Source organism: Armigeres subalbatus, chromosome 3 (assembly GCF_024139115.2).
Source record: "Armigeres subalbatus isolate Guangzhou_Male chromosome 3, GZ_Asu_2, whole genome shotgun sequence".
Taxonomy (NCBI): domain Eukaryota; kingdom Metazoa; phylum Arthropoda; class Insecta; order Diptera; family Culicidae; genus Armigeres; species Armigeres subalbatus.
The window spans coordinates 242990862-243009838 of NC_085141.1; positions in this window are offsets into that span (position 1 = coordinate 242990862).

An 18977-nucleotide genomic window follows, 5' to 3' on the forward strand; every position below is an offset into this window, starting at 1 on the left:
TTAAATATTGTTAAACCCGAATATGCAACTAACAGCATTCAAAAAACAGCTCCTATCAAAAAGCAATGGCCAAACGAATCGTTATCTTTTATTTACCATTGGAGATGAGAATGTTTTCGTGCATTTGTATGAAACAATTTGAAATACATCTTCACCACCAGTGCTTTACGTTTTTAGAACTTTTAGAAGAATTAATTACAAATTCTCTCAAATTCCCAATCTGATATTTTTTTTACAGGCGCAGATAACTCTCACGATTTAATTTTTGTACCGGATAGATGCCTTTTACTATATACTGTGCATGCATGAAATTAAGATTTTTTATTTGGATTACAACTCTAACGAGTAAAGGTCTACAGAAATGCTCCACTTCAGGTGTTCAAAGTATAAGATCAAACTGAAAATAATTTACGGCTCAATAGCTGAACCCTTTCTTACAAATTACCCGGCATGTGTCCAACGTTGTTTAATATAAAGCGTAATTTAAAGCACGTTGCAGATCATGCCCCAAAGCAAAGCTTCTCCAAATGGTAGCCGAAACAAATGATTCCCTTCATTGTGTATTCGTAAGAGTCGTCTCGAAAAGTGCGCTTCGGGGACACAACAGCTGTTCTTCTCTTAAGCGATATCACTGGCCCAATTTAGATGCTCTCCCTTTTCATTTCGTTGACAGTTGTCGTTAGCCGGTGCCTCGGCTGATGCTGTCCCGATGAGGATGCGCCGGGGGCCGGCAGCGCGGGAGGAAAACAAATTTTCTTGTCCTCATCACAGCCCAGCTGACTGGGACTTGTTATTACTACGGCAGCGTGCCTCTGCTTCAAGTTGAGGGCAGCATAATTTTCCTGTGACAGGCGTGATTTACTATGAACTCACTTTTCTCCGGCTTTCGCTCCGATTTGTGTGAATCTTGGTTGCGAGCTGTCCCCAGAACTGTCCACTTGGCGCCAAAGCTTAAACGATCTGCAACGACGCGATGGTTCCGCCGAGGGGATTAGCGTCAAAAATTTTTCGAACCAAGTTGGGTGGGGAGAAAAGTTACTCATAGCGTCCCATCGTCCGCATCAGGAGGGTCCGTCGTCCCAAATGGAATGGAAATGGTTCCGGATGATGCGTGCGGGCAAGGCAGCGGCAAACCAACTCAAACGGCACAGAGACGGCAGAGTAATTGCAAAGTCATATTTTGCGTCAGACCTGACAGGGAGGCGAATCAAATCTAATGGTGTCCCCGGGGACAAGCTTCGGAACTTGTGATGGATGATGATTTGTGTTTTATTTTTCTGTTTCCGCTCCGCTACATGGTTTTGGTTTGTCTCGGTATTGCTTCATCAGAGAGAATGGCAGATGACTGCTAATCAGGGCAATCGGAAAAGAGTGGGTGGGACTTGTGAATTATAAATTATAATGATTAGCATAGTGTAGTCAGCTTGACAGAAAATGTAACGGATGGACGGATCGTTTCTGGGACTGTGAAATAATTGATTTTATAATGCCATTACACTGATGGCAAAATTACAACCAGCACTGAAATACTTTTCCTGTGTTTTGTTTGTTTGTTGGGTTTCGTGAAGAAGGATAATCAGTTTATGGCACAAATCTCCCAAATTGAGGGAAACGTGCTCCTTGATCCAACGTTCGGATCGTCAAGTGCGGCAAATATGACGCTATAACTTTGGAACAGATTTTCAAATCTCTAATGACCTATATCCAATGTATTACTTCGTCTGGTCCAGTATTGATGCCAACACCTGTCTAAAGGAAAACAGATTCTATCCCTCTTCACCTCTTCGAAGGATGTAGCCACGCTTCACACAGAGTTTGGTAAGAAACAGATTTACCCTCTGCTCAAACTATGTAATGATTATCTTACAAAATTGTTCCAGGAAGGTGGTCGCTAAAGGTCAACTTTCGGAATACACCCGGAGACAAACGTCTAGGAATTGCACGGCCACGTTTGGTATTTCACGGAAAATGACGCGTCCAGAGAGCAATTATTGTGGTTTGACGATGTGGTTTATATGAAGGCCATCTATGCCTTTCTTTGCTATATAGTATGACATAAAAATCTAATACCCCTATTTTTTCTTTCTCAGTTTTTTTCTTGTCTTTGTCTTATTGTTCCGTGTAACACGAAGCTATGGCCATCTGGAAGATGCTTCCTGATGAACTGAATCATACGAACCATAATTTGAGCACGACGCTACGCCACACCAGTCACGACGTCAAATACCCGGATGTGTAGCTGAAATAACCTAAACCTAAAGCCTTACCCCGTCCGTCCTGAATAAAGTAATCTCTAACCTTGAGTCACCATGAGTATTTTGACATTTGCCCCTTCCCAATTGACTGTTAATGATAAGATGATATTGTATTGCTATCATACTTGAGAACGGCAGCAAAATAAAATTTCCATGAAGAATTAAAAATTTTCCATAAAAAATAGAAAATTGCCAATAAAGAAATCATGGTATAAGCAATATATAAATATAAAATTTCCACAAATAAAACAAAATATCCATAAACAATCAAGAATTTACCTCAAAACAAAAATAAATTGGCACCTTTAAAAGCAAAACTGCAATCATTAAAGAAGAATTTTCCATAAAGAAATCAATATGTTCCACGGAAAAAAACATAATTTCCATAAATAAAGCATTAAACAATTACAAAATTTTCCACAAAATAAATGTTTTTTTCCTACAACAATAAAAGAATAAGAAAATTTCCATAAAAAATATAAAAAAGCAGTAAAATTGATGAAATTTTCCATGAACTTTAGACGTTTTTAAAGAAGGGGACATCTATGGAAAAATGCACAGTTTTATTGCTTTTTATATTTCTTTATGGAAATTTTATTATTTTTTTTATTGCTCCTTATCATTTTTTTCGTGAATTTTTTTTAATTTTTTGTTGAACAAAAATTATTTATGTTGTGGAATTTTTTTTTTAATTTTTCAATGCTAATACTGATTTATTTATGGAAATTTTGTATTTTTTTTCGTGGAACATTTTGTTTTCTTTATGGAAAATTCTTCTTCTATAATTGCAATTTTTGCCTTTAAATGTGCTAATTTAGTTTGTTTTGTGGAAAATTCTTGATTGTTTATGGAAATTTTGCTTTCTTCGTGGTAATTTTACATTTAATTATTGCTCATACCCTGATTTCTTTATTGACAATTTTCGATTTTCTTGTAGATTTTTTTTATTCAGGGGGAGTTTTTTTTAGTGCTTGAGAACTGCGGCTCCGCAAAGTGTTACACACGACTGAGCCTACCAAATAAATGGAATGGCTAAAGAATGAAATAGCACTTTTTTCAATGATTTTTCCATTACCGAGTCCGCTTAGAACTATTTTATCTAGTTTTCCTTTTTTGTTAAATGTACGATTTGGACCTGTCTATGTGAAGGAAAATAAAGGGTTTACCGTTTTCCCATTAATGTGTTTGCAAAAGAAAAATAACTAAAGTAATCAGCTTCTAGCATTTAGCATTGCCTCGTCCCTTGTCTAGATTAAGGTACACCGGAGCAAGTTGAAATGCGGGGTAAGTTGAAACGGAAGCTTTAATTTATTTGGGAAATGACCGAATGCTCTGATTATTTTTTCCAACAATCTGCTCCCCTAAACACACTTTCTGACTGCTATTCCCGGAAGATTGCAGCTTTCAAAAGCAATCCCTGTCATTGTTTTTCGCCCTTTGCAAAATCCAAACCAACTATTTGACGTGCCACAGAATCAGGTCTCAAAACGAAGTTAGGAAAAGTTTTTTCATCAAATTTTCACGGTAGGTAATCATTCAATGTTGAATAAGCAAAATGATTATGAAAAATCGATGAAAGACCCGTTTTAATTTTTGTATTTGGTTGTTTGACATTGCTCCGCATGTTCAACTCATCGGGGCAAATAGAAATACTTGGTGCGGGGCAAGTTGAAACAACGATTCAAAACGTCACCCTCGCAATTAAAAGTAATATTTTTTCCCAAACATAAATTTATAAAAACATGCAAACTTCTGAGAATAAATTTAATAAATTCCCGCCCATTCCGTCATAAATGCAATCCTCCTTCAATCTCCACTAGAATAAAAAGGGCCATGTTTAAACTGCAGTTTAAAGATTCTTAATCTACTGAGCACTGACTCTCAGAAAAATGAAACATAGAGTATGTAAACATTTCGTTAACTCCACCTTTCACTACCCCAGCTGCTTACTTCTCCAATCGAAGAGTTTATGAGAGATGTGCTGGCTGGTTAATTAATGTGCATTTATGAAGAAGCCACAACCGAATAAATCACTTGATACAAGTGAACCAAATAATGAAGCACCCTGAATAGTAATCCGAGTGGCCACCAATAGGAGAAAATCAATTTGATAAATTTTCAGCGTAGTGCGTTCTCCAGAATTTGGCCTCTGAAAATACGCTTGTGACTTTGTTGTACACTGCCCTTATTCACATAAAAGTCCCATGTCATTTTCTCCAACTTGAGTAATTTGCCGTTGAATTTTTCAAACTTGTTTTACATGGAGAAATACAAAACAAAAATCTAATAAATTGAAAAAAATTGCTATCTTTCCAAAAATTTGACATAAAATTCTTTATCTTTATTTATTGCTGTGGGACAATTAAATGGACCATATTTAAGTTAATTTTTTGTGTAAAAGAGTACTTATCAAAATTTAGAATATGATTTTTATGCGAGTAAATATCAAGATGAGACAACAAAAGTGGGATTTGTTTTTAAACTTCTAGAACAAAGCCTACTATTTTATCGGTTTCTCTTGAACAGGCGACAATTTTAAGCTAATTTCTGAAAGAAAATCAAAAAAGTCAAAAACTTACATGGGTCTCTTATGCGAATCCTGGCAGTATTATTTCATTTCATTTATTTAGTTAACATCTAAAAAGATAACACTGAATCAACAATTTGACGCCACAATTCACGGTTCGAGGCCGCATCTCTCCATCCTCGGATACGCCCCACGCTCGCCAAGTCGTTCTGCACCTGGTCTGCCCATCTCGCTCGCTGCGCTCCACGCCGTCTCGTACCTGCCGGATCGGAAGCGAACACCGTCTTTGCAGGGTTGCTGTCCGGCATTCTTGCAACATGTCCTGCCCATCGTACCCTTCCGGCTTTAGCTACCTTCTGGATACTGGGTTCGCCGTAGAGTTGGGCGAGCTCATGGTTCATTCTTCGCCGCCACACACCGTCTTCTTGCACACCACCAAAGATGGTCCTAAGCACCCGTCTCTCGAATACTCCGAGTGCTTGCAAGTCCTCCTCGAGCATTGTCCATGTTTCATGTCCGTAGAGGACTACCGGTCTTATTAACGTCTTGTACATGACACATTTGGTGCGGTGGCGAATCTTTTTCGACCGCAGTTTCTTCTGGAGCCCGTAGTAGGCCCGACTTCCACAGATGATGCGCCTTCGTATTTCACGACTAACGTTGTTGCCAGCCGTTAGCAAGGATCCGAGGTAGACGAATTCCTCGACCACCTCGAAGGTATCCCCGTCTATCGTAACACTGCTTCCCAGGCGGGCCCTGTCGCGCTCGGTTCCGCCCACAAGCATGTACTTTGTCTTTGACGCATTCACCACCAGTCCAACTTTGTTGCTTCACGTTTCAGGCGGGTGTACAGTTCTGCCACCTTTGCAAATGTTCGGCCGACAATGTCCATGTCATCCGCGAAGCAAATAAATTGACTGGATCTGTTGAAAATCGTACCCCGGCTGTTACACCCGGCTCTCCGCATGACACCTTCTAGCGCAATGTTGAACAACAGGCACGAAAGTCCATCACCTTGTCTTAGTCCCCGGCGCGATTCGAACGAACTGGAGTGTTCGCCCGAAAGCTTCACACAGTTTTGCACACCATCCACCGTTGCTTTGATCTGTCTGGTAAGCTTCCCAGGGAAGCTGTTCTCGTCCATGATTTTCCATAGCTCTACGCGGTCTATACTGTCGTATGCCGCCTTGAAATCAACGAACAGATGGTGCGTTGGGACCTGGTATTCACGGCATTTTTGAAGGATTTGCCGTACAGTAAAGATCTGGTCCGTTGTCGAGCGGCCGTCAACGAAGCCGTCTTGATAACTTCCCACGAACATTTTCACTAATGGTGACAGACGACGGAAGATGATCTGGGATATCACTTTGTAGGCGGCATTAAGGATGGTGATCGCTCGGAAGTTCTCACACTCCACTTTGTCGCCTTTCTTGTAGATGGGGCATATAACCCCTCCATCCACTCCTGCGGTAGCTGTTCGGTTTCCCAGATTCTGACTATCAGTTTGTGCAGGCAAGTGGCCAGCTTTTCCGGGCCATCTTGATGAGCTCAGCTCCGATACCATCCTTACCAGCTGCTTTATTGATCTTTAGCTGTTGAATGGCATCCTTAACTTCCCTCAAGGTGGGGGCTGGTTGGCTTCCATCGTCCGCTGAACTGACGTAGTCATCTCCTCCGCTGCCTTGACTTTCACTGCCTGTACTCTCAGCGCCATTCAGATGTTCCTCGTAGTGCTGCTTCCACCTTTCGATCACCACACGTTCGTCCGTCAAGATGCTCCCATCCTTATCCCGGCACATTTCGGCTCGCGGCACGAAGCCTTTGCGGGATGCGTTGAGCTTCTGATAGAACTTACGTGTATCTTGAGAACGGCACAGCTGTTCCATCTTCTCGCACTCCGCTTCTTTCAGGCGGCGTTTCTTCTCCTGAAAAAGGCGGGTCTGCTGTCTCCGCTTCCGTCTATAACGTTCCACGTTCTGCCGGGTACCTTGCTGCAGCGCGACCGCCCGCGCTGCGTCCTTCTCCTCCAGAATCTGTCTGCACTCTTCGTCGAACCAATCGTTCCGTCGACTTCGACCCATATACCCGACGTTGTTCTCCGCTGCGTCGTTAATGGCTGCTTTGACTGTACTCCAGCAGTCCTCAAGAGGGGCCTCATCGAGCTAACCCTCTTTCGGCAACGCTGCCTCGAGATGCTGCGCGTATGCAGTGGCGACATCAGGTTGCTTCAGTCGCTCTAGGTCGTACCGCGGCGGTCGTCGGTACCGAACATTGTTGATGACGGATAGTTTTGGGCGCAATTTAACCATCACCAGATAGTGGTCAGAGTCGATGTTAGCGCCACGATATGTCCTGACGTCGATAATGTCGGAGAAGTGCCGTCCATCAATCAGAACGTGGTCGATTTGTGATTCTGTCTGCAGTGGTGATCTCCAGGTGTACCGAGGCTGTGTTGGAAGTAGGTGCTGCGAATGGCCATATTCTTGGAGGCGGCGAAATCAATTAGTCGTAGGCCGTTTTCGTTCGTCAGCCGGTGAGCGCTGAACTTTCCAATAGTCGGTCTAAACTCCTCCTCTTGGCCAACCTGAGCGTTCAAATCTCCTATGATGATTTTGACGTCGTATCTTGGGCAGCTGTCGTACTCACGTTCCAGCTGCGCGTAGAATGCGTCCTTATCATCATCAGTGCTTCCGGAGTGTGGGCTATGGACGTTGATTATGCTGAAGTTGAAGAACCGGCCTTTGATCCTCAACCTGCACATTCTTTCATTGATCGGCCACCACCCGATCACGCGCCTTTGCATATCGCCCATCACTATGAAAGCTGTTCCCAGCTCGTGTGTGTTGCCGCAGCTCCTTGAGCACATCGGCGAGTATGCGTGTGCTCCCGATGAAGTTGAGAGATTTGCAGTTCCACGAACCGAGTTTCCAATCGCTAGTCCCTTTTCGTCGCAGTGGTCTTCGCCGATGGTTCCGGTCCGTACTCTCTTGTTGATTGTTCGTTGCTTATGATTTTTAAAGGCTGGCTTGCAGGGCCTGACTCCAAACCCCTAAATTTCCGGAGGACCATTCCTCGTTATTTCCGGTGGACCATGGTGCACAGTTTCATAGAGTCCCTCGCTGGCACTCGGACGATGATCAGCCGCCCCTAACATGGAGAACAGACGCTGTTGTGAGCCGATCCTGACATGGAGAACAGACGCTCAATAAGTTTTGCACCTCCGGAGAGGAGCAAACCCCCCCTTCCCTGTCAGCATACGACCATAGTTCCCACCGGGGTTGGTTACCCGATCTTCCCTAAGGTTGCTCGTATCCCGGCCAGCACCGCGGGGAGGTAGAGATAGGAGTTGCTGGGTAAGAGGCTAAGGACCGCGAGATGGGGTCTATTTTATTCCTTCAGGTACGCGAAGTACCAATGGTACGCTTTACCCAGCATTAGCCGTGCCAGTATCATAGTCATCTTTACAACCTCGTGCTTCTTGAGTCTCACTGTGTACATATATTTTGTTATAATTACGGCAAAATTAGCTTATGACTCGATATAACCAGTGTTTCAACTTGCCTTGATACGCGGGGCAAGTTGAAACGATGCATATAAAAAAAATAATTTAAATATACAAAATATTTATAAAAAAGTTTGTTAAGGTTGCTTATTTTTTATGTATAATCTTTGGCCCGAACTAGCAAACACCGCAAACGGATTCAAAATATATCAAAGGGTGATTTTTTTTACAGCACTTCGAATTTCAATTTTGAAAAAAACGTTTCAACTTGCCCCGGTGTATCTTAACCATTTTAATATATGACCTTGCGTTGCATAGCTAAATTTTTCATTATAAGTAATGCTCGTACAATCTTGTTCATAATAAGCAGGTATCAATAAGTATCAATTCTATCACCTGCTCATCACTTTCTATTTCATATTTTACCACGAAAAAGAGGAAATTTTGAATTCTGGAAAATGGTCATTCGGGCGAATGATTTTCTGGGAATGGCACTTTCTGGTAAGTGGTTTTCTGGCGACTGTCATTCTGGCGGTTAGTTTTCTGGCAATTATCATACAATCGAAGATGTCATGCGGAGAGCCTTACACCCGGCCGGGATACGATTTGCAACAGATCCAGACAATTTATTTGTTTCGTGGATGACATGGATATTGTTGGCCGAACATTTCCAAAGGCGGCAGAGCTGTACACCCGGCTGAAACGTGAAGCAACAAAAGTTGGACTGGTGGTGAATGTATCGAAGACAAAGTACTTGCTAGGAACCAAGCGCGACGAAATATGAAGGCGTATCATCTGTGTAAATTGGGCCTATTAAGGACTCCAGAAGAAACTGCGGTCAAAAAAGATTCGCCACAGCACAAATGTGTCATGTACAAGACGCTGATAAGACCGGTAGTCCTCTACGGACATGAAACTTGGACAATGCTCGAGGAGGACTTGCAAGCACTCGAAGTATTCGAGAGACGGATGCTTAGGACCATCTTTAGCGGTGTGCAAGATGACGGTGTGTGGCGGCGAAGAATGAACTACGAGCTCGCCTAGCTCTGTGGCGAACCCAGCATCCAGAATGTAGCTAGAGCCGGAAGAGTACGATGGGCAGGGCAAAAACTGATGCTGCTGCAGAAAATCGCCGGAGAATCCAGCTGCTGGATAAACTGGGGAAGCTTTTGGGAAGGGTTATCCTTAATAGGCTTACACAGTTCACGGAGGACGAAACTGGCTTATCAGAAAAACAGTTCGGATTCCGTAAAGGCAGATTGACTGTGGATGCAATTAGGACAGTCATTGAAGATGCAGAGAGGGCGTTCAAGAAGATGAGCGGCAATCGGTTTTGCGCGGTAGTGATGATTGACGTCAAAAACGCGTTCAATAGTGCCAGCTGGAAGGCCATCGCCGCAGCGCTGCATGGAATGCGGATCCCCGACGTGTAAGATCCTTAGGAGCTACTTCCAGAACCGGATTCTGGTTTGCGACACGAACTCGGGGCAGAAGTCGATCAGGGTTACGGCAGGCGTTCCACAAGGGTCCATACTAGGCCCGACGTAATGGAATGTGGTGTACAACGGGGTGCTGACGCTGAAATAACCCAAAGGTGTAAAGATTAACGGATTCGCGGATGATGTCGTCCTAACGATAACCGGTGAGTCGGAAGAGGGGGTGGAAATGATAGCCGCCGGGCGACCGATGCAGTAGAATCCTGGCTTACCATAAAACGGAAGCGAGACTGGTCAGCAACTACAAAGTAATTCAGCGAATGCAGATTACTGTAGGAGGGGACGACATACCGTCCGTGTGCGGGCTTTGGGGCATCTAGGAGTAATGATCGACAACCAGTTAAATTCATCACCCATGTCGACTATTCCTGCGAAAAGGCGGCTTATATGGTCACTATATGATCACTTATATGGTCAGTGCGTTTGACAGGATCATGCCAAACCTGGGTGGTCCGAAGGGCAGCAATAGGCGTGTTCTGGCGACAGTATCATGCTCAACACTAAGGTATGGAGTTCCAGCCTGGGGAGCTGCGTTCAATACGAAACGTAACCGGAGAAAGCTGAACAGCGTGTTTCGTCTAATGACCATCCGAGTCGCGACTGCATACCGAACCATTTCGTCAGAGGCAGTTTGCGTTATCGCATTCCAATCTGCATAACCCTAGCAGAGGATATCATTTTGCCGTTGGCACTCGAACCGCCAACCTGCTGAAGAAAGAAGAAAGAAGAAGGAAGTGCTTCGGGTATTTAGGGAACCGCCAGTGCGGACGTCATCCACCACCGGAACTGTCGGACCACATCTGCAACCCGAAGAAAAAGTCAGCGTAATGCGCGAAAGCGTTCCCTGTGATAGCCGCCGGTAGTCGGAGGAGGATTCGAGTCAGTAAGTTTGTTAGAGTTTGTTTGTGAGAGGAATTCAAAAAAAAATCAAAATATATTACACACAGTCCTTTTTAGAACTTAAACTTTTTATCCAAGAAGAGGTATTCGCCGTTGAAAAAAATCTTCACCCAGACAAACAGGCTTAAGTTTTCTAATTTATTCGTTTCATCGACAATGACGATTCTGAAAAGATCACCATTTCAAACACTAAAGCAGCTAAACGAAATTTTCCACTAAGATGGCGTTTTCATCGGTTTGGCTGATGTCGGTGGAAAGTGAAATTTTCTGGCAAGATTATTTGATTTTGCTCTTGTTAGCCATTGGAAATGATATCAATTTATTTCGGTCTGCCATTTTATACAAAAGAAAGTTGATCTGAGATTAATTTTCTTCGAAGTGCAAAACTTAATCGTTTGGCGAAAACAGAAAGTTGCCCTGCGGTAGTAGAATCACAAGCAAGCTCTCGGAGTATTCGAGAGATATGTACTTAGGACCATTTTTAGCGGTGTGCAAGAAAACGGTGTGTGGCGGCAAAGGATGAACCACGAGCACGTCCAGCTCTACGGAAAACCCAGTATCCAGAAGGTAGCGATTTCATCGATTTTTGCAAAAGTCGTTTTTTATGTGGATGTCTGATTTTACGCGGTTTTCAAAAAAAATATTCCCTTTTCAAGGGAAAACACTTGGAATATTTCATGGAGGTACGATGCTGGGTCATTAGAGCGAAGGCCGTCAGTCCCGAAGGTCATTTGGCCACAGCCGTTAGGCCGAATGAGAAGTGAGAAGGGAGAAATGAGAAGTGAGAAATGAGAAAAAAGGTGTAATATGTGAGATGTGAGAAGTGAGTAGCAAGAAGGGAGAAGTGAGAAGGGAGAAGTAAGAAGCGAGAAGTGTGAAGTGAGAAGCGAGAAGTGAGGAAGTGAGAAGTGAGAAGTAATAAGTGAGAAGCTGAAAGTGAATAGTGAGAAGTGATATGTGAGAGGTGACAGGTGAGGGGAGAATTGAGAAGTGATATGTGAGAAATGAGAAGTGAGAAATAATTTGTGAGATATGAGAAGTGATAAGTGAGAAATGAGAAATGATTTGTGAGAAGTGATAAGTGAAGAGAGTGAAGTGAGAGAGCGAGAAGTGAGAAATAAGAAGGAAGAAATGAGAAGTGGCAAGTAAGAGCCGAGAAGTGAATAGTGAGAAAAAGTAATGAGATAAACATGTGAGATGTGAGAAGGGAAAACTGAGAAGCGAGAAGTGGTAAGTAAAAAGAGGAAAGTGAGAAGTGATAAGTGAGAAGTGACAAATGAGAAATACGATACGATAAGTGAGATTTAAGATAGAAAAAGTGAGAAGCGAGAAGAGAGAAGTAGTAAGTACGTAGTGAAAAATGAGAAGTGTGAAGTAAGTAGTGTAAAGTGAGAAATGAGGAGTAAGAAGTGAATAGTGATAAGTAAGAACTGAGAAGTAAGAAACTTGTGGTGTGACCCGAGAAGCAAAAAATGAGAAGCCAGAAGAAAGAAGTAAAAAGTGGATGAGAAGTGAGATGTGCGAAGTGAAAATTGAGAAATAGGAAGGGAGAAATGATAAGTAAGAAAACTGTAGCGAGAAGTGAAATGTGAGATATGGGAAGTGTGAGGTAAGGAATGATATGCGAGTAGTGAGAAGTAAAAGGTGAGCAGTGGAAAGTGATTTTTGAAAAGTGAAAAGTAAGAAGTAAATAGTGAGAAGAGAGATGTGGGAAATCAGAAGTGAGAAAAGAGAATTGAGAAGTAATATGTAAGATGTAAGAAGTGAGAAACAAGTAGGGAGAAGTGGGAAGGCAGAAATGAGAAATTAGAAATGAGAAGTAAGAAGCGAGAAGTGAGAAGTAAGAAGTGGGGAGCGAGAAGTGAGAAATGAGGAGTAAAAAGTGAGAAGTTAAAAGTGAGACGCGGAAAGTCAGAAGTGAGAAGTGAGAAGTGAATAGTGTGAAGTAAGAAATGAGATAAATATATGAGTTTTGAAAAATGAGAAGTGAGAAACGAGAAGTTATCACTTTCAGTGAGAGCCGAGAAATGAGAAGTCATAAGTGAGAAGTGAGATTTAGAAGTGAGAAATTCGATAAGAGAAGTGAGGTGTAAGATGTGATAAGCGAGGAGTGAGAAACGAGAAGGGATAAGTGAAAGCCAAGAAATGGGTTGGAAGCGACAAATGAGAAGTGAAATTGAAAAGTGGGAAATTCAATACGTGAAGTGAGATGTAAGATGTGCGAAGTGAGAAACGAGAAGTGAGAGCCGAGAAATAGGTTGGAGGCGACAAATGAGATGTGAGAAATTCAATACGAGAAGAAAGATGTGAGAATTGAGAAGCGAGAAGTGAGAAGTAAGAAGCCAGAATTGAATGGAGAGAATTGGGTTGTGAGAGGTGAGGAGCGAGAAATGAAAAGTAGTAAGATGTGAGAAGGGGAGGCAAGAAGGGTGAAGTTAGAAGATAGTAGTGGGGAGTGGGAAGTAAGAAGTGAGAAGTGAGAATTGAGGAGCGAGAAGTGCAAAGTGAAAGGTGAGAAGTGAGAAATGAGATAAAGATGTGATATGTGAATGGTGAGAAGTTATAAGTGAGAGCCGAGAAATGCGAAGCTACAAGTGAGAAGTGAGATTTAGAAGTGAGAAGTGAGACATTTGATACGAGAAGTGAGATGTAAGAAACGAGAAGTGATAAGTGGAAGCCGAGAAGTGAAGAGTGAGAAATAAATAGCAATTTGTGAGATGTTTATGTTTATGTTTATGTTTATTGTATTGATTCATCTGACATTTGGTAGTCTTAATGAATATAGTAAATTTAAACAAGTATACATTAAACGATTACAATCTTCTTAAAAAAGTGGTCAATGGTAAGTTAAAATCAAATAGCCTATAAATGTTGTTAAAAGCAGCCGCAGCAGCACGGAAAGGTTCATTCATGCCATACATTCGATTACGCGGAGAAAGGTGCAGGACATCTCGTTGACGCATTGCTCGTTCCGGAGCATTAAGATTTAACCTCATGAGAAGCTCCGGAGAGTCAATTTCACCAGTCACGATTTTGTCCACGAATTCAACCTGCGATCTATTCCTTCTCATTTGAAGAGTGTCAATACCAAGTAGTCTACATCGATCCTCATATGCGGGAAGATGAACGGGATCCCTCCATGGAAGGTGCCGAAGTGCATAACGCACGAATCTACGCTGCACGGTTTCTAGCCTTGAGATCCAGACGCTATGATAAGGGCTCCAAACTACAGCACAAAATTCAAGGATAGAACGAACTAAAGAGCAGTACAGAGATTTTAGGCAATGAGGATCCCGGAAGTCTTCAGATAGTTTGAAAATGAATCCGAGTTGCCGATTAGCTTTTGCGATGATGTCGTTATAGTGCGGCTTAAATGTCATGTCTTGATCCAGTGTGACTCCTAAATCCTTAATCCTATTCACTCTTTCGAGGGTAGTACCAGAGATACAATAGTCAAAAAGTATCGGCTTGTGTTTCCGATAAAAGGAAATGGCATTACATTTTTGAATACTGAGCGTCAGGAGATTAGCAGAACACCAGTTCGCCATTCTATCCAAACGCGATTGCAGTTCATCACAATCCTCGATGCTTGTGAGAAGTGAGAAGATTGTGAGAAGTGAGAAGGGACAAGAGAGAAGGTAGAAGTGAGAAGTGAGGTGCGTGATGTGTGATGTGAAAGGTGAGAAGCAAAAAGTTGAGAAGTGATAAGTGAGAATCGGGAAGTGAGAAGTAAGAGGCGAGAAATGAAAAGTGAGAAGTGAGATGTAAAATGTGAAAAAATGAAATATAGATGGGAGATGTGAGAAGTGAGAAGGGAGAAGTGTACCACGCGAATTTGACGTCACATGTTTCATTGCTTGAATTGTAATCGTGGTGTCATGCTTGTTTAGCTACACTAGTTGAGAGTTCGTTTGGCTACCCTCGTCTTCGCCTCAGCTCGTCTTTAGAACCTACAGTGTCTATAATCTAGACACCTTTCCGATTTGAGTACAATATGTGGGTGGTCGTCGAGTAACTCGATAAAATTATTGAGTTCGCAAGCGAAAGGCAGAACATCATTAATGAACTGAAATAGAACCTGCTGGTGTTTGAGTCGTAAGACAAGAACAGGACGCTTTTATCAGCTACCCGGGAGCGTGAGAAGGCCGATAAAGGTGCCACAACTGAGGCCTTCTCATTCCTTGGAAAATCGACTATGGCAGAAGAGGCGATTGATTTCGCCTTGACGGCCAACGAGGAAAATATTGCTCCTAACCAAAAACGGCTCAGGCAGCAAACCGGCGAAGGTGCTCAGAGCAAAGCCAAGCAGTAGGCGACAGTAGGCCAAATGTTGTCTTGACGGAGAAGATCGGGATGTAGTGATACCCGAAGGGCATTGACCCGAGAAGGCGACTTCTCGGCCCAAAAAAGCGAAAGGCACCAACCAAACGCAAGTCGCTGGGCTGCAAGAGGGTACCTGCCGGCCAGTGCCATCGGCTCAAGGGACCGAAAATCCCTGGCAACTGGTCAGTAACTCAAAGCGCATCTCGACCGGCAAAGAATGTTAAGGACAGAGTAGAGGCCTTGTTGCTCAAAACCGATAAGCATAAGTACGACGACGTTGATGCAGGCGACCGAAAAGCTTTCGGCGCTTGAACAGAACGCACGAAGCGTCAGACGCACAAAGACTGGTGAAATGATCTTGGTGCTAGAACGTGGAGCTAGCGGGACGACTGGCCCAACCCTAGCAGCACACATGCTTCACATAGGTTGCTGCAACTCATATGTGAAAAAATTTCCCCGATCCAGCTACTGTACCTGTTCTGGCAACCCTGCCCAGACGCAGCCGCGTCACAACCGACATTTGGCCGATTAGGTAAATTAGCTGATATGATGGTGAGAGTGAGTGATGAAATTGAAAAGCGAGGAGGAAACATATACGTTGAAGAGGTAAGGGAAAATATAAACAAATGGCCGAAATTGAGTAAAGTGGATTGATAGCGAATCGTAGAAATTTATTGTGAGGGTAGAGTTGGAGATATAATTTGAATAAAGTATTAGTGGCTGAGGTGAATTAGGTGGAGTTTGGTCAGCAGATCACAGTAACGCACACTCTGACGGACGACAATACAGTGGTGCTCGAACTATTGCGGACAGCCCACGGAAGAGTAAGACGACATTTAGACGAACGACATATAAACGAGTAGGACAGACAGGTAAAATACGAAACACGCTAAAAAAAGACAAGAGAATAGAAATGAAGAGTTATATTAATTAATAGAAAAGGTCAAAAAGGACGATTGAGACGGAAGTCAAAGGAGCAAAAACAAACTAAAATTGTGAGTAGAAATTATACAAAAAACGCTCAAAATTGTGAATCCTGTAAATTTAAATCAAATTAAACTTCCACAGTTTGATCATCCTTTTAAAGGTTGATTCTCAAAAACGGTTTCGTTTAAAATCCGACCGTCCGAACAGTACCTATACCATTCAGTATTCGTTATGCCCTAGCCGATGGTACTGCTAGTATAGCTGACCTCATCTCCTTCTTAAAAGATGAAGGGCTGTATCATCAGATTCAAATGGGTTTCCTGAGTACAATCCCGGAAGTAAGTCTTGTTATCCAAAACTTCAAGAAAGTTCATAAGCTAACGCAGCGTTCTGAATTTGATTTTGTTGGTTACCCGGCGATTTGTATAGTTTAATTCTCCTCTCGGATAAATTTGCACAACTTCGGAAGCTTTTCTGTTCTGAATTTTCATTGGCCAGGGAATAATGGGGACGTTTGTGACTCTTGGGGTAAGTGTTTGCTCTAAACTAACCCAAACATCTCTAGAAAGCAGCACTATTTACGTACTCGAATTCTACATTAAGGCTACCAACTAATACGGATGCTTACTGCCAACGATTACTGGATTTAGATCAAATTTGACGAAAATCGTCTGTTTATGCTATGTTATGCCATGTTTTTTTTTTAATTGTATAGCGTTGGTATAAAGATTTATCAAGTTACGGCTATTTAATTATGTTAATTATAACCATTACAATAAACATCAAATGCATATTTTTCAAGCCATTTGTTTTTTTAATTAATTCATTTGACCAAAATAGAGCACCATTACTCAAGACATTCACTTCCAGGAAAGAAAAATCACTTAACTTTAGTTTTATGTTTCCAAATATGTACCGAGAAGAAGTAATAACTCACTTACATTTGGAAGCACCCAAAGGACCGCCTCTAGCGTGACTGGCTCTCCTTTTTACCGGTGTCATCTGCGTTGATTTATAGATGCTTTTGGGAATTGCACGCTTTTTAAACAATGCTAGTAGTACTAGCTGACCGGACCACACCCCTTTGCGGAAAACAAGACAATGCTGATGCCAACTATAGGGAATGGAAGTAGGGTGCGATTCAGGCCATACTTACCTCATCTTAACATATATAGCATGAAGCGTGTATGCTCCATTTTCTTAGTTGAAATACTGCGCTTCTCTGTTTTATTATTGTAATCTTTGACTTTTGCGAACTGTTTGTAAAATGCATTTTCTTCGTGATTCATTACTCGAGAGAATGGCACATCCGATATTTATTGCTCGCGTAAACGTTTCATTGCTTTTCTCAAATGTGTTTGGGATTGACAAGGAAGATTTAGGTTCGACTGAATCTATTTTGTCGGTTATCAAGAAGCAATAGTTTTTGGTACTAGAATTGTTCCATATGATTACTTAATATTATAGAACTCAAGCATCAAGTTTCATATATCGTATATAAAGGGAACAATCTACATTATCAATTGTCACGCACAGCCACACGTACTCACATACACATACTTCTCATTGCGTCTTCTGGTACGTATGGTTGCATCCTTTTCGAAAAACAGCTCCAAAATAAGCCACCACAGCAACAATAGTACATAAAACGAAATCATTACACCTTCCAAATTATAAAAGTTCAAATGTAACCAATATCTTGGCATTTGTTTCTTCTCCATCGCAACGACCCCGGGCTCCAAGATATCGAAAAATGGGGAAACGTGTTCTGTGTTTTTGTAATCCAGAGAAACCTGCAGGGAGGCAATAAATTGGAATATTTTATTTCAACAAAATCCAGGTCTGTTATCATCTCTTATCGCTTTATTTTTTTGTTTCTCTGTTCCTATGGTTCCTCATCCTTCGGCGAGGAAGCTGATTCTCGGCCTGTCGATTTTCCCCCTTGAGCGTCAACTTTTCTAGTTGAAGGAAGTCTTTTGTTTTACCACGATGTATACCAGAGTCTGCTGGAAAGGACGAGAGCCACATAAACTGCGCCTCGCCTTTGGGGAGCAACCGGCGCGCGGACGGTACGACACAAAGTCCATCTGTAGCTGGATTACGTCAAATGGTGAAAAATAGAAGCCCTACCAGTTGTCGGGGAGCTCTGCCAGGAGTAGGTACTTGAGCGCTATTTGTAGCCCCCTGTCAGCATGCAGCGAAGTTGAAACATTCGTTGGAGGGGATGATGGGCCCTAAACAAATGTACAATTCTGCCACTTTTATATCTTTGCAAAGTTCGTTGGCTACGGAGTTTCCACATTATTGCTGCCATTATCATCGACAGACTTTCGTAGTTTGAGCAACGTGTGATTTTCTGCCAGTAGTGGGAGGAGTAAGACGCGTCCGTACAAAGAACGCCACAGCAAATGGACCGGAAGGTTGTTATTTTCTACGATACGTGTGGCGAGGGGGAAAGGTAAATAAGATACGCAGGGGGAATCGAAAGAGGATAGTTAACAAGCGGAAAATGATATAGGAGCTGCTCGGGGGTTTGGTTTTATGACCGAAAGGTATCACAATAAAAGAAATTTATTCGCTACAGAAAAGTGATTACGGACAGATAGGTCATTTGGAAGAATGCTTCAAAGTTTTGACACAATCTTTTTCTGAAGGCATCCACAATTTGGGAATGTTTGAGCATATTAACAGTTATTTACTGCAAACTTTCGCTACGAAACTACGTTAAATTCGTAGCACGATATGTGTCAAAGCAGAAGTAGACGAGTTGGTTGACCAGTCCTGCACAAATTTAAAATACAGGACTCGGTTATCCGGAGTGTTGAAAAAAATTTCACTCCGGATAATCGAACCCTCCGGATAATCGAGCCATTTTTTTGTTGTTGCTTTTGCTCAAATAATCTTTATTTTAGTTAAATAACATTGGTTGGTCCGTTCATGGATTCTGACTACCGTTAGAGGTCAGCGCCGATCCGAAAATCGTCGGCGGCAACGTTTGTCATAACTTTGGTCGGCGATGGCTTAGCGATTTTTTTATTACGTTCGTA